This window comes from Ursus maritimus, unplaced genomic scaffold (assembly GCF_017311325.1).
Source record: "Ursus maritimus isolate PB19 unplaced genomic scaffold, ASM1731132v1 scaffold_34, whole genome shotgun sequence".
Lineage (NCBI taxonomy): Eukaryota > Metazoa > Chordata > Mammalia > Carnivora > Ursidae > Ursus > Ursus maritimus.
In genome coordinates, this window is record NW_024426008.1 from 1,777,941 (window position 1) to 1,805,447 (window position 27,507).

Sequence of the window (27,507 nt, forward strand, 5' to 3'; positions counted from 1 at the left end):
ATGCAAGCAGGGGGAAGGGCAGAGGGAGAGGGAGAGAGAGAATCCTTAAGCAGATTCCCTGCTAAGCATGGAACTGGACATGGGGGCTCGATCCCAGGACCCTGAGATCATGACCTGAGCTCAAATCAAGAGTCAGACACTTAACTGATTGAGCCAGCAAGGTGCCCCTTCCTATGAATAAATTTAACCAAGAAGGCAAAAGATCTGTACACTGTAAACTATAAGACCTTGATGAAAGAAGTTGAGGAAGGTGGGAAGATATTCCATGCTGATGGATTAGAGGAATTAATATTGTTAAAAATGCCCATATCTCCCAAAGCAATCTATAGATTCAGTGCAGTCTCTATCAAAATTTTTCAGTATTTTTCACAGAAATAGAACAAATAATTTAAAGATTTGTGTGGAACCACAAAAGACCCTGAATAGCCAAAGCAATCTTGGGAAGGAAGAGCAAAGCTGGAGGTATCATGCTTTCTGATTTCAAACTATATTACAAAGCTATGGTAATCAAAATAGTAAGTTATTGGCATTAAGACAGGCACATTGATGGACAGAATAGCCCAGATTAAACCTACATGTATATGGTCAATTAATTTCTGAAAAGGAGCTAAGCATTGCAATGGAGAAAGTCTCTTCAAAAATGGTGTTGGTGAAACTGGATAGCCACATGCAAAATAATGAAACTAGAGCACTATCTTGTACCATACACAAAAATTAACTCAAAATGGATTAAAAGCTTGAGTGTAAGACCTGAAACCATAAAACTCCTAGAAGAAAATATAGGTGGTAAGTTCCTTGACACTGGTCTTGACATTTAATTTTTGGATTTGACTTCAAAAGCAAAAATGAACAAATGGGAGTACATCGAACTGAAAAGCTTCTGCACAGCAAAGGAAACCATCGAAATGAAAAGGCAACCTACTGAATGGTAGAAAATATTTGCAAATCATACATCTGTTAAGGGGTTAACATCCAAAATATATACAGAACTCAAGCAAGTCAATAGCAAAGAAGCCAAACATTTTGATTGAAAAATGGGCAGTGTATCAGAATAGACATATTTCCAGAGAAAATATATAGGTGGCCAACAAGCTCATGAAAAGATATTCTACATCGCTATCAAGGAAATGCAAATTAAAACCACAGTGATATATTACTTCATACCTGTTAGAATGGCTATTATTTAAAAAGTTTTTGAGAGGATGTGGAGAATTGTGCACTGCTGGTGGGAATGTAAATTGGTGCAGCCACTAAAGAAAACAGTATGGAGCTTCCTTATAAAATTAGAAATAGAACTACCATATGATCCAGCTGTTCCACTTCTTGGTATTTATCTGAAGAAGATGAAACACTAATTCAAAAGATATATTGCATCCGGTGCTCATTGCAGTTATATGGAAACAACTGTGTGTATTCATCAGATGAATGGATAAAGAAGATGTAGTATATAGACAATGGAATACCGCTCAGCCATAAAAAAGAATGAAATTGTGCTATTTTTAACAACATGGATGGATCTGAGGGTATTATCCTAATGAAATAAGTCAGAGAACGACAAATATATGACTTTATTTATATATGGAATCTAAAAAATGAAACAAGAAACAAAACAAAAACTCCAGATATGGAGAATAGATTGGGGTCATCAGAAGGGAAGTTGGTTATGGGGTGGATGAAATGGGTGAACAGAGCAATTATGTGGTCATGGATGGTAACTAGACTTACTGTGGTGATCACTTTGTAGTTTATATGGTGTGCACATGAAGCTGAAGTTAATATAACATTACAAACTAATTTTGCTTTAAGAAAAAAAGAAAATGAACCCTGTTGAATTTATCGGCTTAAGTCGTAGCCTAATAGAAGCATTAAAAAAAGTCACGAAAGTTCTTTTCTGCCTTGTAATGGTATTTTAAATACATCCATATAAAACGAACATGGTAGAGATAATAAAGGAGAGAATAGAACTGCTTTGCATTTAACTTTTGTGTGGCTTGCATGATGTTTAAGATTCTTTGAGTCATTCGCTGACATTTAAACACTAAGCAGTTTCGCCTTTAAAAAATCCATATTTTCTGGGTTTTTATTAAAGCAGTAGGACAACTAAACCTGACTTCTCCTTTGGCAGCAGCTGGCGGGAGCTAAATTCTGGCTGTCTTCTTTGGATGGTGCTTTGTCTTCCAGTAGCCTCAAGCCCTTTTGATGGCTTTACTCATTTAACTTACCCATTCTGGACATTTGAATTTATGACCTTTGTCTAAAGTAATTTAGTAACACTTGAATCATTTTGAAATGCATTCAGTTGTTAAAGTAATACCTACGGGGGAAAAATGGTAATTCCGAACAAATTTATCATACTTCTTATGGAAATTGCTACAGTAATCTTTGTTCTCTGGTGAGTTCGAAGTTTCATGTTTATAGAGAAAAGTTTATCATTATGCCTGAACAATAATGTGCTGTATATCCTTCAGAAATCAGAGCTTTTGTCCTATTGATTTTTTAAAAATTTTATTGATTTTGTAAACATGGATTTTTTTTTTTTAACTTGTTTTCTTGGTTTATTTGTAGCACCACTTTGGTCATAAGCCCTGTTAAATGTATTTTGCATTTTACAAATTATCCTCACATAGATTGTATGTGATCCTTATAGTAACCACATGTGCCAAGGTAAGAGAGGCATTTAAAAAAGAGGAAAAATAGAGTGGAGGCTTTTCAAAAAATTAATTTCGACCAGGGTTAGGAGTTCCTCAGAAATAGCCCCAAAAGAGGGTAGTGCTGAAGAACTTGTGGGGTTACTTCTGTTTGTGTAGCTTTTAAATATGTCTGAATTATTATGGTATGATAATCTTTTCAGTTTCTAAAAGAGCCGGGCATTTCTGGTTACCCAGAGTCAACTTATTTTAGCAGAAAACCTTCACCTTCAATAATAACTTCTCTTTGAAATGTTTACAGAGAAAGAAACTGAGGTTAGTGGCAAAGCTGTTGACTGTAACCCCCGAAACTGACTCTGGTCTGGTGCTTTTCTCATTGCACCAGCAGCCCCATGGCTAAGAATTGCTGATGCTCCCTGTTGAAACATTCTTAAACAAGTCTTTGGCAGACTTTTTTGTTGCATTTTTCTACTGTGTAAATAAAGATATTAGAAGAAATGTAGGTTTTTGAATACTGCCTAACCACTTTCTGCTTGGTAACTTGCCCTGAGACCCTCCGTGAATGCCAGCAAACAAATTAGATCCACAGTGTATTTGATATGCGTATCTTCTCCCCAAACAAAATTTGAATTCCACAAACACAAATTGAGTCATTTTCCAAATGTTTGTATATGAATGGAAGTTTTTGTCCTATCCTTCTGTAACCAATACCATAAAACTTCTGAAGGTCTATGATGCATTTGTTGTACAATGTTAATCCAAAACAAAACTTTATTCTGACCAAATTTGTAGCTATCGAGAGATACAAACTCATTTCCATTGATCAGTACAACATGTTTGTACCAACCAGATCTAAAAAATGTGTAAAGGAGTGCCATGCTGTAAAGATCGTATTATAGTTGTAAACACAAGTGCAGCTGTTACAAATCTAGAAAAACCTCAGATTAAACAATTTCAAATTTACTGAAGATGACATTCCAGAGCCATTTTTCATAATATAAACACTCTGGGACATGCTTTTGAAATGAGCGGGATTGTCATTAATATTAATGCCACTGAATTCAAGGCTGGGAAGTCATTTCTTTTCGAGCTTATTTTCACTGCTAATTTTGGAATAGAATATGCTTTTAACCTGAAGTATGGCATGTTTGCTCACATCCTGAAAAAATTTGATTCTGTTGCTGTTGAATTGTAGGAATGCAAAAATACAGCATTTTATTCTTTCTTTATGGTCTTTTAACTTAAATGAGTTTCTTAGAATTAAATTAGGCAAAGATTAGATGTTAATGGAATCCAGTTGCATTAGTCAGTTAAAGAGATAATAAATAGTTGATATCTTAGAATTGTATCACTTGGACAATTTAAAATGCTGTATTTAAGAAACGAATTTTATTCTAAATGATTTTTGAGCATGTTTCTTGTGAACTTTTCTTTCAGTTAGGCTGTGGTAGGACAAGCATTCAAAACCTGCACTACAATTTGTTTTTCTCCTCATTTTCCACTTAGTGTGATAACTGGTGAGGTATCAGTTAAGCAATAGAGTATTTTCTAGAGCTACGTTCTGTGCTTTGATTTCTTATGAAATCTTGTATGGTTTTTTTGTTTTTTTGGGGTCAAATTTAAAAGTATACAGGAGTCCACTGGAAGCTCTTTGAACGAATGGGTCAGATAGTTCTAGGAGTGGGTGTGGTTGTTTTGTTTTTGTTTGCTTGTTTATTGGTGACCAGATTTTAAAGATTTATTTCTTTATTTTGAAAGAGAGAGAGCAGGAGCATGGGGAGGGGCAGAGGGAGAGAATCTTTCAAGCAGACTCCCTGCTGAGCAAGAAGCCCAATGCAGGGCTTGATTCCACAACCCATGAGATTGTGACCTGAGCCAAAACCAAGTCAGACACTTAACTGATTGAGCCACCCAGGTGCCCCTGGTGACCGCATTTTAAAATTTCATTTGCTTTTCCTGAATTTCTCCACTGGACTGTTGAGGAAACCTCTAAATTGGGTAATAAAACAGTTGAATGACTATTGCTAAACTATCTTTAGTCCTTGATTAAAAAGAGGCAAAATTTATCAAAAGAAGGCAGTTGAGTCTCCTTTATTTACATTTGTTCTATAATTTCTGTTAAACATTTTTCTGACCAGAGGAATTGAAACCAACCATTGTCAAATACTTTGTTGTAACCTGAAGTTGGTAACTGGAAGCACAGAGCTGATCAGAAGAACTGGCTTTTTCTATCAAAATAGAAGACTGGTATACCACAATGACTGCTGTTGCTTTTGTCTCCCCCCAACCTTTTTTTTTTTTTTTTTAATTTAAGAGGTTGTGGAGGTTTCTTAAACTCTTTCAGCATTTACTTAAAATTCTGTATTTTGAGAAGGAAATCTGAGCAGATACAAAAACCCTCTTTCTGTTTAAAAACTTTTCCCAGTTATTATAGGATTTTCCTTCATTATCATCCATTCTTCTGTCCTTTCTCTGATATTATATCTTCTTTTTGTTTCTCTTTTTAGGTTTATTTCCTGCTTTTGGTGGTGGACATCTAGTATCCTCTTAAAAGGGTGTGTGGAAGGTGAGTTATTTTCTTGTCACTGCCTATTGAATGTGTTGTGATTGATTCTAGTCACACTTGACTGATGGTTTGATGGATATAAAATTCCATGTTAGAAATAATTTTCCTTCAGAAATGTGAAGGCATTCTATTTCCTTCTACCTTCCAATGTTTTTATAATTTTATGATGATGTTCCATGGTGTACTTTGATGCTCTTTTCATCCATTGTGTTGAACACTTGGTTCGCCCTTTCAGTTTGGAGACTCTTGTTTTTTAGTTCTAAGAAAATTTGTGTTCACTGTATCCTCCCTTCCATTTTCTCTGGAGTCCCTTTATTTGGAATTTGACTTCCAGGACTGATCTTCTACATTGTCTTTTTTGCTCTACTTTTGAGACTTTTTTTAAACTTTAAATTCTTTATTTCCTATTGAGTTTTAGTATTATATGTTTAATTTCCAAGATCATTCTCTGAATGTTCGTTTTGTTTGTTTTGTTTAAAGATTTTATTTATTTGACAGGGAGAGAGACAGGCAGCGAGAGAGGGAACATAAGCAGGGGGAGTGGGAGAGGAAGAAGCAGGCTCCCAGCAGAGGAGACTGATGTGGGGCTCCATCCCAGAACACTGGGATCACGCCCTGAGCCGAAGGCAGATGCTTAACGACTGAGCCACCCAGGCGCCCCTGAATGTTCGTTTTGTTAATATTCTCTCCTTATTTCATGGATATAGTATTATCTTCTCTGTACTATAAAGATATGAATGTTAAAACTTTTTGAAAACGTTTTTAAAGTCTCTCCTTCCCCCATGTGACTTCCATGTTGCTTTCTCTCTGTATATTTTTTTAATTTTAAATTTAGTTCATTAACATATAGTGTATTATTAGTATTAGAGGTTGAGTTCAGCGATTAGTCTTATATAATACCCGGTATTCATTACATCACGTACCCTCCTTAATGTCCATCACCCAGTTACCCCATCTCCCACCCCCTCCCTTCCAGCAACTCTCAGTTTGTTTCCTATGATTAAGTCTCTTATGGTTTGTCTCCCTCTCTGGTTTTGTCCTGTTTTACTTTTTCTTCTCTTTCCCTATGAGCCTCTGTTTTGTATCTTAAATTCCACATATCAGTGAGATCATGTAATAATTGTCTTTCTCTGATTGACTTATTTCACTTAGCATAATACCCTCTAGTTCCATCCATGTCTTTGCAAGTGGCAAAAGTAGTATTTTTTGATGGCTGAGTAGTATTCTAGCATAATACCCTCTAGTTCCATCCATGTCTTTGCAAGTGGCAAAAGTAGTATTTTTTGATGGCTGAGTAGTATTCTATGTGTGTGTATATATATATGTATATATATATATATGTGTATATATGTGTGTATATATATATGTATATATATATGTATATATATGTGTGTGTATATATATATATATATACATATATATATATATATATATATATATATATATATCAGATGGCTGAGTAGTATTCTATGTGTGTGTATATATATGTATATATATACAGATATATATATATACACACACACACACACAGACACACACACACACAGACACACACGCACACCACACCTTCTTTATCCATTCTTCTGTCAACAGACATCTGGGCTCTTTCTGTAGTTTGGCTGTTGTGGACATTGCTGCTATAAACACTGGGGTGGACGTTCCCCTTCAGATCACTACATTTGTATCTTTGGGGTAAATATCTAGTAGTGTAATTGATGGGTCATAGGGTAGCTCTATTTTAAACTTCTTGAGGAACCTCCATACCGTTTTCCAGAGTGGTTGCACCAGCTTGCATTCCTACAAGCAGTGTAAGAGGGTTTCCATTTCTCTGCATCGTCACCAACACCTGTCATTTCCTGACTTGTTAATTGTAGCCATTTTGACTGGTGTGAGGTGGTATCTCATTGTGGTGTTGATTTGTATTTCCCTGATGTCAAGTGATGTGAAGCATTTTTTCATGTGTCTGTTGGCCATTTCTATGTCTTCTTTGGAGAAATGCCTTTTCATCTCTTTTGCCCATTTCTTGATTGGATAATTTGTTCTTTGGGTTTGGAGTTTGATAAGTTCTTTATAGATTTTTAGATACTAGCCCTTTATCTTTGCAATTATCTTCTCCCATTTTGTCAGTTATCTTTTGGTTTTGTCGACTGTTTACTGTGCAAAAGCTTTTTTTCTTGATGAAGTCCCAATAGTTCATTTTTGCCTTTGTTTCCTTTGCCTTTGGAGATGTGTCTAGCAAGAAGTTGTTGCAGTTGCAGTCACAGAGCTTGCTGCCTGTGTTCTCCTCTAGGATTTTGATAGATTCCTATCTCACATTTAGGTCTTTCATCCATTTTGAGTCTATTTTTGTGTATGGTATAAGAAAATGGTCCAGTTTCATTCTTCTGCATGTGGCTGTCCAGTTTTCCCAACACCATTTGTCGAAGAGACTTTTTCCACTGGATATTCTTTTCTTCTTTATTGAAGATTAGTTGACCATCGAGTTGAGGGTCCATTTCTGGGCTCTCTATTCTGTTCCGTTGATCTATGTGTCTGTTTTTGTGCCAGTACCATGCTGTCTTGATGATTACAGCTTTGATATAAGAGAGCTTGAAGTCTGGCATTGTGATGCCCCCCAGTTTTGGTTTTCTTTTTCAATATTCCTTTGGTTATTAGGGGTCTTTTCTGGTTCCATAGAAATTTTAGGATTATTTGTTCTAGCTCTGTGAAAAAAGTTGATGGTATTTTGATAAGGATTGCATTGACTGTATAGATTGCTTTAGGTAGCATAGACATTTTAACAATATTTGTTCTTCCAATCCATGAGCATGGAACATTTTTCCATTTCTTTGTGTCTTCCTCAATTTCTTTCATGAGTGTTCTATAGTTTTCTAAGTACAGATCCTTTGCCTCTCTGCTTAGGTTTATTCCTAGGTATCTTTTGGTCTTGGGTGCAATTGTGAATAGGATTGACTCCTAAATTTCTCTTTCCTCTATCCCATTGTTAGTGTATAATGCAACTTGTTTTTGTGCATTGATTTTATATCTGGGCACTTTGCTAAATTCTTGTATGAGTTCTAGCAATTTTGGGGTGGAGTGTTTTGGGTTTTCCACATAGAGTATCGTGTCATCTGCAAAGAGTAAGAGTTTGACTTCTTTGCTTATTCAGATGCGTTTTATTTCTTCTTGTTGTCTGATTGCTGAGGCTAGGACTTCTAGTACTGTGTTGAACAACAGTGGTGAGAGTGGACATCCCTGTCATGTTCCTGACCTTAGGGGGAAAGTTCTCAGTTTTTCCCTGTTGAGAATGATATTCGCTGTGGGCTTTTCATATATGGCTTTTATGATATTGAGGTATGTTCCCTCTATCCCTACACTATGAAGAGGTTTTTTTGTTGTTGTTGTTTTAGGTTTAATTTATTTATTTGACAGAGAGAGAGAGAGAGCAGAAGCAGGCAGAGGCAGAGGGAGAGGGAGAGGGAGAAGCAGGCTCCCAGCTGAGCAGAGAGCTTGATGTGGGACTCGATCCTGGATCTCCAGGATCATGACCTGAGCCGAAGGCAGACAGCTAACCGACTCAGCCACCCAGGCGCCCCTGTGAAGAGTTTTAATCCAGAAAGGATGCTGTACTTTGTCAGATGCTTTTTCTGCATCTATTGAGAGGATCATATGGTTCCTGTCCTTTCTTTTATTAATGTAGTATATTACATTGATTAATTTGTGAATGTTGAACCACCCTTGCGGCCCAGGAATAAATCCTACTTGATCGTGGTGAATAATCCTTTTAATGTACTGTTGGATCCTATTGGCTAGTATCTTGGTGTGAATTTTGACATCCATGTTCATCAGGGATGTTGGTCTGTAATTCTTGGTTTTGGTGGCATCTTTGGTTTTGGGATCAAGGTAATTTTGACCTCATAGAACGAGTTTGGAAGTTTTCCTTCCATTTCTATATTTTGAAACTGCTTCAGAAGAATAGGTATTAATTCTTCTTTAAATGTTTGGTAGAATTCCCCTGGGAAGCCATCTGGCCTTAGACTCTTGTTTGTGGGGAGACTTTTGATTACTGCTTTAATTTCCTTGCTGGTTACAGGTCTGTTCAGGTTTTCTATTTCTTCCTTTTTCATCAGTTTTGGTAGTTTATACATCTCTAAGACTATGTCCGTTTCTCCCAGATTGCCTAATTTGTTGGCATATAGTTGCTCATGATATTTTCTTATAATTGTTTGTATTTCTTCTGTGTTGGTTGTGACCTCTATTCTTTCATTCATGATTTTATTTTTTTGGGTCCTTTCTCTTTTCTTTTTCATAAGTCTGGCTAAAGGTATATTGATCTTCCTAATTCTTTCAAAGAACCAGCTCCTAGTTTTGTTGGTCTGTTCTGTTCTTTTGGTTTCTATTTCACTGATTTCTGTTCAGATCTTTATTAATTCTTTTCTCCTGCTGGGTTTAGGCTTTATTTGCTGTTCTTTCTTCTGCTCCATTAGGTGTAGGGTTAGGTTATATATTTGAAACTTTTCTCATTTCTTGAGAATGGTTTGTTTGCTGCATACTTCCCTTTTAGGACTGCCTTTGCTGCATCCCAGAGGTTTTGAACAGTTATGTTTTCATTTTCTTTTGTTCCATGAATTCTTTTAATTCTTTAATTTCTTGGTTGACCCATTCATTTTTCACTAGGATGCTCTTTATTCTTTCCAAATTCCCTCTTGTGATTGAGTTCTTTCCAAATTCCCTCTTGTGATTGAGTTCCAGTTTCAATGCATTGTGGTCCTAAAATATGCAGGGAATGAGCCCAATCTTTTGGTACTGGTTGAGACCTGACTTGTGACCCAGTATGTGATCTATTCTGGAGAACGTTCCATGTGCACTTGAGAAGAATGTGTATTCTGTTGCTTTAGAATGGAATGCTCTGAATATATCTTTGAAGTCCATCTGGTCCAGTGTGCATTCAAAGCCCTTGTTTCCTTGTTGATTTTCTGCTTAGATGATCTGTCCATTGCTGTAAGTGGGGTGTGAAAGTCCCAATTATCAATGTGTTTCTTTTTTTTTTTTTTTTTAAAGATTTTATTTATTTATTCGACAGAGAGAGACAGCCAGCGAGAGAGGGAACACAAGCAGGGGGAGTGGGAGAGGAAGAAGCAGGCTCATAGCGGAAGAGCCTGATGTGGGACTCGATCCGGTAACACCGGGATCACGCCCTGAGCCGAAGGCAGACGATTAACCGCTGTGCCACCCAGGCGCCCCTATCAATGTGTTTCTTTAACTTGTTATTGATTGGTTTATTTATTTGGCTGCTCTCATGTTAGGGGCATAAATATTTATAATTGTTAGCTCTTCTTGTTGGCTAGACTCTTTAATTATGATATAGTGTGCGTCCTTATCTCTTATTATAGTCTTTGGTTTAAAATCTAATTTGTTTGCTGTAAGGATTGCTACCCCAGCTTTCTTTTGGTGTCCATTAGTATAATAAATGAATTTCTACTCCCTCACTCAGTCTGGAGGTGTCTTTGGCCTAAAATGAGTCTCTTGCAGACAGCATATCAAATGGTCTTGCTTTTTTATCCAGTCTCATACCCTGTGTTTTTTGATTGGGGCATTTAGCCCACTTACATCTGAGTAACTATTGAAAGATATGAATTTAGTGCCATTTTATTACCTCTAAAGTCACTGTTGCTGTATATTGTCTCTCTTCCTTTCTGGTCTATGTTACTTTTGGGCTCTCTGTTTGCTTATAGGAGCCCCTTTATTTCTTGCAGGTCTGGTTTGGTGATCACAAAATCTTTTATTTTCTGTTTGTTCTGGAAGCTTTTTATCACACCTTCTATTTTGAATGACATCTTCGCTGGATAAAGTATACTTGGCTGCATATCTTTCTCATTTAATATCCTGAATATATCATGCCAATCCTTTCTGGCCTGCCAGGTCTCAGTGGATATGTCTGCTGCCTGTCTAATGTTTCTACCCTTATAGGTTACAGACCTCTTGTCCTGAGCTGCTTTCAGGATTTTCTCTTTGTCTCTGATATTTGCAAGCTTCACTACTATATGTCAAGGTGTTGACCTGTGTTTATTGATTTTGAGGGGGGTTCTCTTTGCCTCCTGGACTTGGATGCCTGTTTCCTTCCCCAGGTTAGGGAAGTTCTCTGCTATAATTTGCTCCAGTATACCTTTTGCTCCTCTTTCTCTCTTTCTTCTTCTGGGATCCCAATTACTCTAATTGTTTTTCTTTATGGTATCACTAATCTCTCAAATTCTCCCCTCATGATCCAGTAGTTGTTTATCTCTCTTTTTCTCAGCTTCTTCATTCTCCATCATTTGGTCTTCTATATCACTAATTCTCTCTTCTGCCTCATTTATCCTAGCAGTTAGAGTTTCCATTTTTTATTGCATCTTATTAATAGCCTTTGTGATTTTGCCTTGATTAGATATTAGTTCTTTTATTTCTCTAGTTAAGGATTCTCTAGTGTCTTCTATGCTTTTGTCAAGTCCAGCTAATACCTTTATAATTATTATTCTGAACTGTAGTTCTGACATATTAGTTATATCTATACTGATTAGGTCCCTAGCAGTCAATACTGCCTCTTCTCTTCTTTGAGGTTAGTTTCTCTGTCTTGTCCCTCTGTCCAGAGAACAGATGAAGGAGAGAACAAAATACTAATGCAACAACAACTCCAGAGAAATACACACTAAACAAATCAGAAGGGACCCGAAAAAAAAACTGAGAAAAGAAAAGAGAGAGAATATAAACAGACAGGTGAACAGAACAGAGCAATACACTGGATCCTGTGTGTATTTTGGTCTGTTTGTTAGAAAACTAGATCCCAAAATTGTAAAGAAAGAAAAAATTATATATGTACAAAAATAAATACAATGAAAGGATAGAATGTAACTGCAAAAATAAAAATTAAATAACAACAAAAAAAAGAATATAAACAGAGAGTTGAACAGAACAGAGTGACACATTATATCCTGGGTGTATTTTGGTCTGTTTGTTAGAAGAAACTTTATCCCAAAATTGTTAAGAAAGAAAAATTTATGTATATACAAAAACAAAATTAAATACAATGGAAGGATAGAATGTAACTGTAAAGGGCACCTGGGTGCCTTAGTCAGTTAGGCGTGTGCCTTTGGCTTCGTTCATGATCTATGGTCCTGTGATCGAGTCCTGCATTGGGTTCCCTACCCAGCGGGTGGGTCTGCTTCTCCCTCTCTCCCTGCCTACCACCCTCCCACATGTGCGCTCTCTCTCTCTCTCTGTCTCTCAAATAAATAAATGAAATCTTAAAAAAAAAAAAAAAGAAGAATGTATCTGTAAAGATGAAAATTAAAAGAGACATTAAAAAAAAAAGAGAATAAGGGGCGCCGGGGTGGCTCAGATGGTTACATGTCTTCCTTCAGCTCAGGTCGTGATCCTAGAGACCTGGGATCGAGTCCCGCATCAGGTTCCCTGCTCAGTGGGGAGCCTGCTTCTCCCTCTTCTTCTGCTGTTTCCCTTGCTTGTGTTCTCTTACTCTCTCTGTTAAATAAATAAATAAAATCTTTTTAAAAAAGAATAAAATCAGACAGGTAAAGATAACAGAGAAATATACTAGATTCTGGTTGTATTTTGTTCTGTTTGTTAGCAGAAACTGCATCCCAAAATTGTAAAGAAAAAAACTTAACTATATATATGAAAATAAATACAATGAAAGGATAGAATGTAACTGTGAAAATGAGAATTAAAATGACTTAAAAAGAGTTGATAAAATAAGAAATTGGTTGAAAAGGAAAGAGAAAAAAATTAAAATTGAAAGATTACAGAATCATGAGAAAAAACCATGAATTCTGTATACTATTTCCCCCTTTTACTGGTGTTTTGCAGTTCTGTGTGATCAGTAATCCTGGTCTTATCCAGATGTTTTTGCTGATCTTCTGGGCCAGGGACCTGTTGTGCTGATGCTCAGGTGTCTTTGCCCCGAGCCGAATTGCACCACCTTTGCATGGGGGTGGGGGGGGACGACACACCTAGAGTAAGTGGCTCTGGATTGTTGTATGTGGCTTTTGTTCCCTTGAAGGTTTTCCACACCGTTTTTGAGGATGAGAATGAAAATGGCAGCCTCCCAATCTCTAGTCCTAAAGGCGAGAGCTTGTGCCCCCCACTCTTCAGTGTGCCCTCAGGGAAAAGCAGTCAATCACTCCTGTTTCTGTAGTCTCCGTCCACACTCCATGCTCACACGGCCTATGACCAAGCATTTTTATCTCAGGCATGTGACCTTGTTTTCGGTCTCCAAACCCTGCAGACTCCTGTGACAAGCCACTTCTCCCGGGGGAAGGAGAGGGGGGTTTTGCTGCGGTTCTGCTGCTTGGTGGGCCCCTGCTCGGAGAGCGGTCTCCCCATAGTGCCAGGGTTTGTGGTTTATGGCAACATCGAGCTAAAAGCCCATTCCTGGGCTCGCTGATTACAGCCGCCTTTCCCCACACCGATGCCTGGGAACTCTGCTCCTCTCAGGCACCCCCGTTCTTTCTGCGAACGCAGGTATTCTGAGACCGCACTGTCCCACCTAGGATTCTGCCCCACTTCACCACCTTGAGTGCCTTTCAGGCAGACATGTCCCCCATTGGAGTAGACTTCTAAAAGTTCCAGTTTTGCTCTCTGCTGTTGTATCACTTTCCAGTAGCTGGCTGATGGAAGCTCCCTCCCCCTGCTGTTTATCTTCCCATATATTGCCTTGGATTCTCTGTAGCTCCTTCCTTGCAGAAAGTGGTTGCTTTTCTATTTGTAGAATTGCAGCAATTCTTTTCTTAGATGTCCAGTTGAGTTCACAGTTGTTCAGATGATTTGATCACTATCTAGCTGAATTCCTGGGACCAGACAAAACTAAGGTCTCCTACTTCTCTGCCACCTTGGAAAGTCAGACCTATCTGTATATTTTGTTTTCCATCTTTTATGTTTGAGGTTTCTTCAGATGTCTGGTAATCAACCCTTGGTTGTATGCTTATATTTAGAACAGGGAACTAAAAATCTCATTGAAGTTCTGAGTGCATGGGAGATACTTAACTGACTTAGATTCCCATTAAGATGTTCAGGCTGGGCTGAATGTTGGGGAACTCTCCCATATCAGTATTTTTAGATATTTATTCTTAGGCTTATTAGAGTTGCTTGTCATCTGTAAGCCAGACTACCACTGTTCTAAAGGCTGAGTGGGGTAGAAAACTCAGGGTGGGGTACAGATTACAGCATTCAGTATCCCAGTTTACATATTGTTATTTAACTCCCAACCTTGCCCCTCTACCCCGCTCTAGCCCCTGTTTGTGGCACTGTGGCTCTGCCATTGTCTATTGACTTCTGGTCCAGAGACCTTCTGTTTTATCATCTCCAGAGAATAAACTGCCTCTTTTTGGTCACGTTGGGGGCCGGGCTGCCAGGAGTTGGAATGAAGCTGTGGAGCTCGTTATAACTGCCTCTTAGATAGCCTTTAAACTAGTTGACTTTATTTTAGGTTTCCCTTCATCTCTATTTCTAGATGTCCCAGATCTCTTCATTCCCTGATCCTATGAGGAGTCCAGTGGTATAAAATGGGATGTAAAATGGTCTGGGTATAGCTCTGTTGTAGTCCTTCTCAGATTCTGGTTTCTTCGGTCTATTAAGTTAGTCACCATTGGTCTGTCACTTGCTAGCTTGTCAAATTCTATTGCCGTTTTCTCCTTTTCTATTCTCTTCATCCTTGTAAATTTATGCCTTAAAAAAAATGAAAAGTAAATTCCTTTATTTTCATCTTTGTACAGTTTCAGAGAGGAATGAAACCTATATTTATGTTTAGTCTGCCATCCTTACCTGGAAATTCCTCCAACAAATACCCCTTTTCTTTTTTTTTTCTTAAATGATATAATTTTAAAGTTTAAACCTTCATACACATTTTATCCCTAAAATGGCTAGCTGGTTATTCTAAACCATTTTTTTGAAAATTCTGATTCATGTAGAACTAATAAATTGAGATTACCAGTAGTGATATTTCCACATGCAGCTGGGCCGCCAGCATGGTGTTCCATTGTGTTTGCTGCAGGTCTGATAGATGGGTGATGATATTAATTTACTGAATGAACATTTATTAAATGGATGGTGTGTGTATAGCTTTGCACCAGGCTCTGCTGTAATAGTGAACTACTAAATAGGAACAGTGTAGGCTGGAATACCAAAAAGACATGTTGAGGAAAGAATTCAAGTAGTCTTCTATAACTTTGGATTGCTGTGATATCGTAGCTTTAGACATACCAATGGAATGGTAAAACAAACAGACCTAGATGATCTTTTCGAACATAAGTGTCAAGAAGACTATCTGTCTGAGTGATTGGTAAGATCCATAGATATATTTATCCTGTAGGTGTTTGGGGGTAAGATTCTGGGGCTTAGGACAGGTGACAGAGCTGAAGTCAAAGATGTACGGATTGTAGGTAGAAGCTCAAGTTAGGGAAGTAAATGGAATGTTCTGTGGAAAGTGAGGGGAAAGAGGCGGGACATGGAGACCCGTGGAGCATTGACATTTAAGGCTATTTGGTGGAAGAAGAAGCTTATAGGCAGATAGGAGTGCTATGCAGCTTTTACCTGTGCAGAAAGATCAAGTAAAATGACGCTCAGTTTGGAGAAGTGCCTGGGAATGCTATTTTTACTAAAAAATTCAGGAAATGAACATTTTTATATTTAAAAAAAAAAACCAAACCTGCTGCTATCTTTTGGAGCATATTCACCCCAGTTACAGAAGTACTGATATACAGAGAGCTGATGGTAATCTTAACCTGAGTGATTGTGATAATTGTAGAAAATTGACTGGATAAGGCCAGGGCTGGGAGAATTATGGGTTGGAGTGGAACTTGGGAAGATTAAAATATAAGAATATGGGGTTCTTTTACTAGGGTAGATGTTTGGTGATACGCATTAAGAAGTGGATTGAAGTGTCAGATGTCTTCCTGACTACTCCAACTTTGATGATTCACTAGGAAAACTTCACATAATTCAGCATGTAGTTGTCCTCACGATTATGATTTGTTATAGGGAAAGGATACCAAGCAAAATCAGCAATGGGAAAAGGTGCATAGGATGAAGTCAGGAGAAAACCAGGCACAAGCTTCTAAGAGTCCTTTCCCTATAGAGTCACAAAGGACACATTTCCTCAAGCAGAATTGTGATAACATGTGTGAAATGTCATCCATCAGAGAAACTCATTAGAGTCAATGCCCAAGGTTTTTATTGGGGGCTGGTCACATTGTCATCCTTTGCCTAGCAGGTACCGAATTCCAGACCCTCAGAAAGAAAGCAAATGTTCAGCATAAATCACAATGTCTGTATAGTTAAGGCACTGTGAGTCCCTCTTATTAGTTAGGGAGGTGGGAACTTTTCTATTACCGAAGTTTCCAGAGTCTAGCCAAGTGCCAGTGTTACAAACAGTCCTTTATGAGGAGAGCAGTTTCAGGCCTACTGTGTTAACTCTTTTTTTTTGCACAATCATGTTAGGAGTTAAGAAGCCAGTTTTGGGGCTCAAAGTTAAGTTTTAATCTTGGTAAATTGCAGAAGTGCCTGAAAGCAGGGTTAAAGTCTTACACGGGTGTAAACTGGTGGTATGGTAAGAGTAGGCAGAAGACTAAGTCTCTGGAAGGTTATGAATTAAGGGTGAGAAATATATTCCATGGAATACTGCAACTCACGATAAGAAAGCTAGTTTTGGGTGAGTGGAGGGTTGTGCTACGGCCTGAATTCCGCCTGCCCATTGCCCCATTCATATGTTGAAGCCCTAACTCCCAAAGTGACTGTGTTTGGAGATGGGGCCTGTAGAGAGGTAATTAAGGTTAAACGAGGTCATAAGGATGGGGTCCTAATCTGGTTTGGTGCAAGGATGTACCTTAAAAGAAGGGGAAGCGAGATCTCTTTCTCTGCATGTGCATAAGAAAGAGCATACAGAGAGATGGTGGCCATCCACAAGCCAGGAAGAGGAACCTCACTAGGAACCAAGTTATCCAGAACCAGATCCAGATCATGGGCTTTCCGGCTTCTAGAACTAAGAAAATAAATTTGTGTTGAGTTACCCACACTCTATGGTTTTTTATTATGGTAGCCTGAGCAGACTAGGGCAGCGTGGGATGAGATGAGGACCTCAGCTTTATCAAGGTGAACTCTGTGTGGAGCAAGAGAATATTAACATGGCACTGGGTTTCTGTTTTCATTGGTTTTTTGGTGTTTTGTTGATTCTTCTTTTGTCTTTGCTTTTAGCTGATTCATCCACATACCACTCTTTGAATTAGCACAAGTTATTAACCCAGGGTTCTAGATCTGTGCCATCTAGCACCATAGTCAATGGCCACATTTGAACATATAAATTTAAATTAGACTTAAGTAAAATAAATTCATTTCTTCAGTTGCACCTGCCACATTTCATGTGTTCAATAGCCACATGTGGCTAGTGGCTATCATAGTGGATGACATAGATATGGATAGAACATTGCCATCATTGCATAAAGTCTTGCCAGGCAGCACTTTTTAGATGGTTGCTTCACACCTCTCTCCTCTCTCCTTTATTTTCTGCCTCAGTAGTTTTGAACTTTTCCAGGTTCAAGGCATACTTATGAATACTGAAGTTTTTGGTGGGCATCCTTAAAGGTTTTAAAACAACACTAAGAAATGAACAACGGTTGCAGTGTAAATTCTGGTAAAGCATAATATGTCAAGCAGAGCCTATAACAATATCTGCAATTATCATGGTATTCATTTGGTCACTCTTCTGCAGTATGTGCCTATAGAAGAGATGTTTTCTACCCCTACTGGGTTTGCTTCTATATTTGTAGGACAAAGAACTTGGATAAGCACACATTTATTCTCTGACACCTGCTTTCCTGTTTTATTCTCCTGGAGGGGGTAAGTACAGATGCTTTAAAAGGAAGCATCAGTAACCAGGCTGCTTTGCTGAGCACTGATTAGTCTGAGGACTCATAGGCCAAGGGGAGGTTGGTGAAAGCTGCAAACAATCTGGCATTATTCGGAACAGATTGTTTTCATGAGATAATAAATATAATGGTGGTCAGAAGAGTCATAATTCTCCCTGGTACCCATTCTACCTGTCCATGTCATTGTATGTGGGAACTGTTCTCAAGAATCCTCAAAACAGCCTTGTGAGGTAGGTATTATTTCATTGCTCAAGCCAAGTGAAGGCAGCACTCAGAAATTTCATGTAATTTGCCCTGGGTCATCGAGCTAGTAAATAGAGATTCTGGATTCAGACCTTTCCGTTGGTCTTCAGTTTGTGTTATTTCCACCATAAGGCAGCTGGGCTTGGCCATGGCCCCATTTCCCCACTGGGTGGGAATAGGTCTCTCAAAGCTGTGTTCAATGTGAAAGGGGTTCTTTGTATATTCCGTACACACTTAACTCAAGGTAAAGACTGAATGACCTGGAAGGGGATAGTTTTCCTTTTATTTTAAGGGATTGTTGTTATTTTTATTTTAACTATGTTGAAAACACAATTTTTTTTTTTAAAAGGAAAAATCACTCATAATACCAGCACTTATTTTGGAACATTTAAAGACTTTTCCTATACTTATACAGATGTATTTTTACAAAAAAATGTTATGTATCATACATATTTGTCTGCAGCTTCCTCATTTGACTTAAGAATTTAGGATGAACGTCTCTCCAAGTCAGTCAGGAATAGTCTTTGTGAAGTTAACTGCTCCGTTACTTTAAAGATGTGTTTTTAAAATGGTTATTGTTATACCCACTTTAAGGACGCTTCTCCATTTTAGCCTCTAGGTCTGTTTTTTCTTTGTGTGGTGTTACTAAGAAGCAATTGCAAGACAGGAACAAAGTCTTAAATTTGGTGGCACTCAGTACCAAATAATTCCAGATGTTTGCTTTTTCCTGCATATAGAAAGAACTCAGTCCGATTCTGTGTTTGCTCTTCTCATTCTCCCTTGTCTTTATTCCTCTTCCTTTCATTTAATTTTAACCTCAGTACCAGACTTGTTTTGTGCAGTCTTTGGCCTGCTGTTGTGCTGTCTTTGCCACTGGCTTTCCCTCCAGCCCCCAGTCGCTGATGTGTTTCTTGGCAGAGAACAGAAATGATGGTGGTCCTCTCCGTTGCCTCAGGAGCACCCCAAGTCAGCAGTAATACTTGGCATAACAAGTACCAGGGTGGGATAACCACACGTCCCTGGCCTGGGATTTAAAAGTTGTTAGTTGTCCTGTGAGCTGTGGTTTGTGATCGACTTAAGCAAGAGATTGAATTTATTTCTTACAGGATTCTTTTTCTTGGTCATTGTCTGATATGATTGCCTCATTTATTATTTATTTTATTCCCTTTTATTATCTTTGGCTCAGATTTTCCTTTTAGTCATTTTTCTTTGATCATTTTTTCTTATCTTCTCCTTTCTGCTTCTGATTTTTCAGACTTCTTACCCCCCCTTTTTTTTTAAGACTTCTTCCCTTTTTTTATTTTTATTTTTTAAAAGATTTTATTTATTTATTTGACAGAGACAGCCAGCGAGAGAGGGAACACAAGCAGGGGGAGTGGGAGAGGAAGAAGCAGGCTCACAATGGAAGAGCCTGATGTGGGGCTCGATCCCATAACGCCGGGATTACGCCCTGAGCCGAAGGCAGACGCTTTAACGACTGCGCTACCCAGGCGCCCCCTCTTCCCTTTTTTAAATTAGTCTTCTGCTAATCAGATTTTCCTTCCGAATCTAATCTGATTTTTCATTGGATGGGGACAGGGAGAGTGAGGTGAGGAAGGTGGTGGTAAATATGCCACCTGCTACGTATTTAATATAAAACAAGGTATTAAGGAACCTAGTTCCTTTTTTATTCTTTGTATTTGGAAGACCATAGAATCAGCTGGACACTAATATCATGTGGTTTTTGTGTGGAGTCTTACAAAAAGAAGACTGATAAGTCCCTACTTCCTAGGAGTTCAGGACACATCGTGGGAGGAAGGACCAGCCCACGTAGGAGATGTAAGAAAAATATGTCAGCAAAGGTAAACCAACATGACAGTAAGAAACTGTACTATCAGACACATACATTGTGAATGGATGATAGAGAAAAACGGGACAACTTTCAGAAGCAGATGAGTTTTCAGCATACAGGGGTGTTTTATATAGTGATAAATAGAGCTACTTTTATTCGAAGAAAAGTTAAATATTGGCTGAGGGATAGAACCTGTCCTGGGGCTTGGAAAATAAGGGTTTGTATTCGAAAGACAATTAAACATGGCTGACAACTTTTTACTAAAATGTGGTCTGTGGATATTTATTGTATCTAGCAATAGAACACTTGTTAATGAAGCGCTCAAAGAGATATACAGATGATTCAGATAAAATTTCTTAAAATGTTTTTTGTCTTTGGGGAAATCCTAGTAGAAACTGGAAAATTTTCAAGTTTTATTATCGCTCATTACAAATTATAGGGATTTTGATACTGTCCAGCAAAAAATTCAGTAGATTTTAGAAACTAGTTATTAATTGACCTCAGTTCTGTACATTTTTGTTGTTTTGCAAGAGTACCCTTAAGGTTCAAATCAAGTTAAAAGTAGGGTAAATGGTAGGTGCCTGTAAGGTCAGACTGAAACTGTACTTTTTCCTGTCAACACTTGAGTAGAAAAAAACTAAACTAGTTTTTTTGAACTTGACTACAGTTTAGAATCTTACACAGCCACATATACTATACTACTTTTAAAGCCTGGAACCAAAACGTAGAATCATTTTGTTTTATAGCACTGAAAACGACATCTGATATTACTCTACGTCTGTGCTGTCCTGATACAGCTTTTGGATTGCATTAGTGGTACAAGAATGATTCTTGTATTTAAGTGTAACATACATTGCTTGACTGCACAGATGATATCAGTTCTGAATCTACTAAGTAAAAGAAAACTAGAACAACAATGATTTTGCCAGTTCGTTTTTACTGATTTTTATTTATTTTGGATGACTATAGTCTTTGAAAAGGTGGCAGACTGAACCTGGAAACTAGAGCCAAGAACAGAGTGGGTGGGCGCCCCTCCTGTTCCCTACCACACGTCTGCTAATTTTTCCCAGGAGAACTAGTGCAAGACTGCTCCCTAACATAACCACTATCATGATTAGCCCCCCTCCCCTCCTTGTTTCTTCAGTTAAATGTCCACAGGTTAGTTAAACCCTCCGTAGTTCTTATATCCCATTTGTCCATGGCCCAGTCCTTTTTTCGCATTCTCCCTGGATCATGTCATCCATTTCCATGGCTTTAATTACCTTCTATGTGTTGATAGTTCCCACGTCTATGTCTTTAGCTCAGATCTGTCTCCTAAGCCTTCATATTCATATAGCCTATTGCTTATTGGACATTTTCGAGTGGATGCCCCAAGTATCTTGTACTCAGCGTGCCCTAAACTGAGCTCATCTTTTTATCCAAGTAAGTCCTTAGTTCTCTGTTCCCTCCTTTAGTACGTGATGGTACCGTGCACCTCGTTTCCTCATCAAAAACCTGAGCACCATCCTATTTCCTCCTATTCCTTTTTTGCTGTGTTCAGTCAGACACTAAATATTATACACTGTACCTCTTAAGTGGCTCTCATATCTAGGAACTTTTCTTCATTCTTTCATGCCACTTAACTGGGCCTGAGGTAACTAGAAGACAGTCTTCCTGTCTCCCCTTCTAGCCCATTTTCTACACTACTTCTGTGTGATCTTTCTAAAACACAAATCTGATTATATCACTTTGGTGCTAAAAATTCTTCAGTGGTTTCCTGTTGCTCTTACAGGAAAGTCCAAGGTCCTGACCACATCTTATAAGGTCCTTTGAATTCATCTATTGCTTGCCTGAGTAAGGTGACAGCCTTGGTTAGATTTACTTTATAGCCTGAAGTCCCCGTAACACCGTTCATGACACTTTCTTTTCTTATGAGAAGCAAGAAATTTTTACTATGGTCTCTTGTCCCTTAATAAGCCCCTGTCAGATCTGTGTACCCCTCTTCCTACAGATCTAGCATACATAGTGGAGCAGGTAGTTATAATGGTTGGCAGCTTCCTCTGAGAAGTCTCCATCTAGAAGTTGTGCTTGATGTTGTTTTAATGTTTTTATTATGAACTATAGAGAGTCTGTCTATTGATCCTGGCCCGGACAAAGTAATGAAGGTGATTAGATGCCGCCACAGCCTGTCATTCTGGGGTAGTAAATAGAACAGGTAATAAAAGAGGTCCCTGGGTGGCTCAGTCGGTTAAGCGTCTGCCTTCGGCTCAGGCCATGATCCCAGGGTCCTAAGATCAAGCCCCGTGTCAGGCTCCCTGCTCAGTTGGAGAGCCTGCTTCTCCCTCTCCCTCTGCCCCCTGACCCCCACTCATGCTCATTCTATTTCAAATAAATAAATAAAATCTTAAAAAAAATAAAGAACAGGTAATAAAAGAGTTAACCATCTGCTCCTTTTTTTTTTTTTTTTAAAGATTTTATTTATTTATTTGACAGAGAGATAGAGCCAGAGAGCACAAGCTGGGGAGGGGGGATGGCAGAGGGAGAAGGAGAAGCAGGCTCTCTGCGCTCCCTGCTCAGCAGGGAGCCTGAAGTGGGGCTTGATCCCAGGACCCTGGTATCATGACCTGAGCTGAAGGCAGATGCTTAACCAACTGAGCCACCTAGGTGCCCCCTATCTGCTCCTTTTGAAGCAGTTTTCCAAACAGGCCAACAGAGGTTGGCTGTAGGATGTGGACATTATTTCTTCCCTAAGAGAATGGGATTCCTGACAGTCTTGGGAAAAGAAGGAAGGAACAAAGGAAGAAGCTTCACCAGTAGAGGGATAAAAATGGTGAGGTCAAAATACAGAAGCATTGGGGTGCCTGGGTGGCTCAGCTAGTTGAGCATCTGACTCTTGGTTTTGGCTCAGGTCATGATCTCATGGGTCGTGGGATTGAGCCGCATGTCGGGCTCCATGCTCAGTGGGGAGTCTGCTTGAAGGTTCTCTCCCTCTGCTCCTCCCCAACTTTTGCACGTGCACATGTGTGCGTGTTCTTTCTTTCTCTAAAATAAATAAATCTTTAAAAAAATACAAAAACATTAATAGAGTAATCTTTCAGCTAGTCTCTATCTCTAAATACCCTAAAATGTTTGTTTTCACTATTGAAAAAGAAGTCAACTATAGGCCTTTCCCAGAGAAGGGAGTAATCCCTGATTTTGGCAAGATTCTAAAACAATTGTATTATGTCTTGTTAGTCTGTGCTTTGTCTAAAGACAGGTCCTCTTGCCTCAGTTTTTTACAAATGCTCTTCTCTCTGCTTAGAACATTCTACGTGCTGTTCACTTAATGAACCTTTGCATATGGTTCAGTTCTATTTCCCTGTAAACCTTCCTTGACATCCTAAGTCTGGGTTAAGTGCTCTGCTGAATCTCCTGTACCATAGAATGCTTCTTATACTGCAGCTTTAGTTTATATTTTAAGTTCAGCGGGTATAACTAATTTTATCATTTGAAATGAAGGGGGTTTCAACAATGTTTTCAAGAGGATTGAGTCATGAGACATTTCTCCACTCCTGAAACCACTAAAGCCATGAATTTTCTTTGAACCTAATTACAATTTTGAAATAGTTGTAATATAGCATACCATAAGATACTCAGTGAATGAGAGGCCTGCCATAGTGCAGTTGTGAATGTTTTGAACGTGAATGCCAGTGTTCATGTTTGATATTTTTTATTTTGGTATATATTCCACCTGTCACGCCAGCCCAGTTGTCCTAACATAGGATGTGTGCTTGTTTGACTATCTTAATATACCCTGCATTTTCTCTTTCTGTCTTAACACCCAAATTCTGCCTAAAACTTCTTAGCCTCTTTAACACTTAGGCTCTCCCTTGCTTCCTGATAGATTCATTAACCGTGTATTTTTCCTAAGGCAGTGTTGTCTGAAACTGTTGTTTCCAAAGTACTCTTATTTCTTTTTTTTTTTTAAAGATTTTATTTATTTATTCAACAGAGAGAGAGACAGCCAGGGAGAGAGGGAACACAAGCAGGGGGAGTGGGAGAGGAAGAAGCAGGCTCCTAGCGGAGGAGCCTGATGTGGGGCTCGATCCCAGAACGCCGGGATCACGCCCTGAGCCGAAGGCAGACGCTTAACCGCTGTGCCACCCAGGCGCCCCCAAAGTACTCTTATTTCTATGCTCAGGAGAATTTAATATGCCTGAAATGCTGTGATCCACAAAGGGTATGTAATTTCCTAAATTATACTTTGCTAAAACCCTATTGAAAAAATCCAAATGAATTACCATTGAATAAGAAAAAAAAAATGTCTTAACAAAGGACTATGGGTTTGATATAGTATGTAAAGGAGCAATGAAAAAAGTATAGTTCTTTAGTCTGTGATGTTTTTTTCACTTAGTTTACCAAAGTCATCTTTGTCATCCAGAAGACATCTGGCTCTTCATTATTTTTCTGGAAATGAGGCCTCCTCATATGTGAAATCAGTGTATTTTTATCCTTATGTCATTTTAAATTGGAATTAATGTAGAGGAGTTTTAATATACAGCAGACTTGATATTTTTAGATTTAGCTTGTCCAGTTTTGATTGTCTGCAATTGATCTAAAAAATCGATGACATACACTGAATTCTGGTTTTGCTAAAACTCATATTTGAGTAGTAGGTACTGTGAGTCCGGTTTAGGGGCATGAGGCATTGACATAGTCAGTAAGCCTACCTCATCCCTCAGAACCTGCCTCTCAGGGCAGCTTTGCTATCTACCCATCATCAGAGCTTAGTTCTCATGAAGTAATAAAGCATTTTTTCATAGTTTCATAAAGAAAGCCAATCACTAGTCCTATTGATGAAAGAAAAGAGAAAACCTTACGATCTAAGAAAGTATTGGCTCTTGGTGTGAACTCTAAAGTTTTGGATAAATAAAAGACTACGATGTCTAATTAAATTAGAGTTATGAACTAAAATGTGAATGAGTCCGTGGAAGTCATCAAGTTGGTGAACCTGTTTCAGCGAGTACCCTTGCCAGGGGAATATTGCTCAAGTGAATGAGAAAATGTAGAAGTTGGGTAGATGATTAGTTTGTGCTATGAGTATATGAAGAATTCATTATTCTTTATGGAAATATTCTGTAGAAGGTCAGGGCTGGATAACAGATATGAAATATTCAGTATCGAAGGCATTTATCAGTTCCTAAGTATGAGTCCACTTTGACTTCATAATTTTTAGACATGATTTTCTTTGTGTAACACAAAGTTAATGTGAAGCATCAACCAATCATAGTGCTAGGGACAAGTTTCCTCTTGCATCTAAGAAGGTGAAGATGTTACAGACTGGAAATGTGCTCTACACAGATGACAAAGATGGAGACAAAGTTGGTGATGAGGAATTATGAATAAGCTGTGTGTGATGTTCATGACTCCAGTGAGGTAGTCTGGTATTAGGAGTTGCTAAGTGACATGTTCATCACTTGTGATGTAGTAATGAAGTGGAGCTTTAAGAATGCCTGAGCAGGAAATTTCTCATTAGCCTCATGTAAAGAAATTTATAAAAAGCTAGGAAGGGGAAAAATAGTTCTTAAAAAAGCATCTACCACTTTTTTGGTTCTCCTTCAAGCTTTTCACATTTTAGTTTAAAATTGTCTGCTTTGTCTTTTTTCCACTGCGTGTTTTGTTCCTGATATTATTTCTGATGGCCACCACAAGGTCAGAAGGACCTCACTGCAAGTTTATAACATGCTCTTTTGGATGTTTCATCTTGGGTGCAGCTGTAGGCATGAATAGCCTTATAAAGCATTGTCGTTCATCATTTAGAATCACTTTGGTACCTCTTAGTTCAGTGAATGGATGCTCCGTCCTTCTGTAGTAGTGATGTTATATAACATTGAGTAGATTTTAGTAGCAGAATTTTATATGACTTGGCTTTTATTTATGGAGGCAAAATTTACAAAGATCACTGTTTGAACCATTTTGAAGCATATAATTCATTAGCATTAAGTGCACTCACATTGTTGTACAACCGTTACCAATTCCTAATTCTAGAACATTTTCACTGTCCCCCAAAAGAAACCCCTTAGCCAGTAAGCAGTCACTCCCCAATCCCCACTTAACCTCTCCCTCACCCCAGTCCCTGGCAACCACTAATCTGCTTGTGTCCCAATGGATTTGCCTTTCCTGATATTTTGTATAAATGGAATCAGGCTGTAAGTGGCTTTTTGTGGCTGAATTCTTTCACTTACCATGTTTTCAAGGTTCACGCATGTTGTGGCATCTATCAGTTTTTCATTTCTTTGAACGGCTGAAGAATACTCCATTGTATAGATACACCATATTTTATCCATTCATCTGTTGATGGATATTTGGGTTACTTCTACTTTTTTGGCTGTTACGAATAATGCTGCTGTGAACATATGTGCACAAGTTTTTGTTTGGATACCTGTTTTCATTTTTCCTTGGTCTGTATCTAGGAGTAGCATTGCTGGATTATATGGTAATTCTGTGTGTAACTTTTTGAGGAACTGCTAAGCTTTTCCACAGTGACTACACAAGAGTTTTTAATTTACGAAGTTTTTAATTTTTATGAAGTCCTGTTTCTTTATTTTTTCTTTTGTTACCTGTAAGTTTGATGTTCGAGCAAAAAAATCATTTGCCTAATCCAGTGTTACGAAGCTTTTCCCCTATGTTTTCTTCTAAGAGTTTTATAGTTTTTGCCCTTATACTAAGGGCAAAATTTGAGTGAACTTTGAGTTAATAAACACATTTACAGCTATAAATGCTTTAATTACATCCCACTTGTTTTGATTATGGAACTATTCTGTTTCTTCTTAGAGTTTTGTTAGTTTTTGCTTTTGTGGTTTGATACGATATTTGGTACATACACATTTTAAGTTATTATAGCAATATTACAGCAATTATAGCAGTTCACCAGTCTGTGAATTGACTTTTATCATTATTAAATGAGTAATGATTTTGCTGTAAAGCTGATTTTAAATAGAAATACTTACACCAGGTTTTTGTTAATGTTTATAGCCATATTCAGCATTTCTTTATCCTTGAGTTTTAGTTGTCACTCAGATAAACACTGTATGTTTGAATTAAAAACATTCAATTCAATCATCTTTTTTTAACTGATCCTTTAGTGTATTTATATTTAATGTGACTGGTGATACAGTTGGATTTAAGCCTGCCTTTTATTTCCTTTTTTCTTTTAGCTTCAACTATTCTGTATTTCATTCTTGACTTTCTTGCATTCTTTTGATGACTTAAAAAAAAATCATTCCATAGTTTATTTCTGTTAGTTTCAAAATTACATACTCTGTTCTTTTTAATGGTTAGCCTAGAAATTACAACATACATATTTAATTT

General features: G+C 38.1%; 1 protein-coding gene across 6 annotated transcripts in view; it reads left to right on the top strand.

Annotated features, from left to right (window-relative positions):
- The window catches only part of FANCC (FA complementation group C), a 265,947-nt gene that overhangs the window by 16,881 nt on the left and 221,559 nt on the right, over positions 1–27,507 (top strand). For 5 of the 6 annotated variants that reach the window (XM_040620151.1, XM_040620150.1, XM_040620149.1 and 2 more), the window contains exon 2: positions 5,156–5,214. The exons of the other annotated variant lie outside the window; for it this stretch is intronic. The gene's annotated coding sequence lies outside the window, so the exon portion shown is untranslated. The remainder of the gene's footprint in view (positions 1–5,155; positions 5,215–27,507) is intronic. 6 annotated transcript variants of the gene reach the window in all.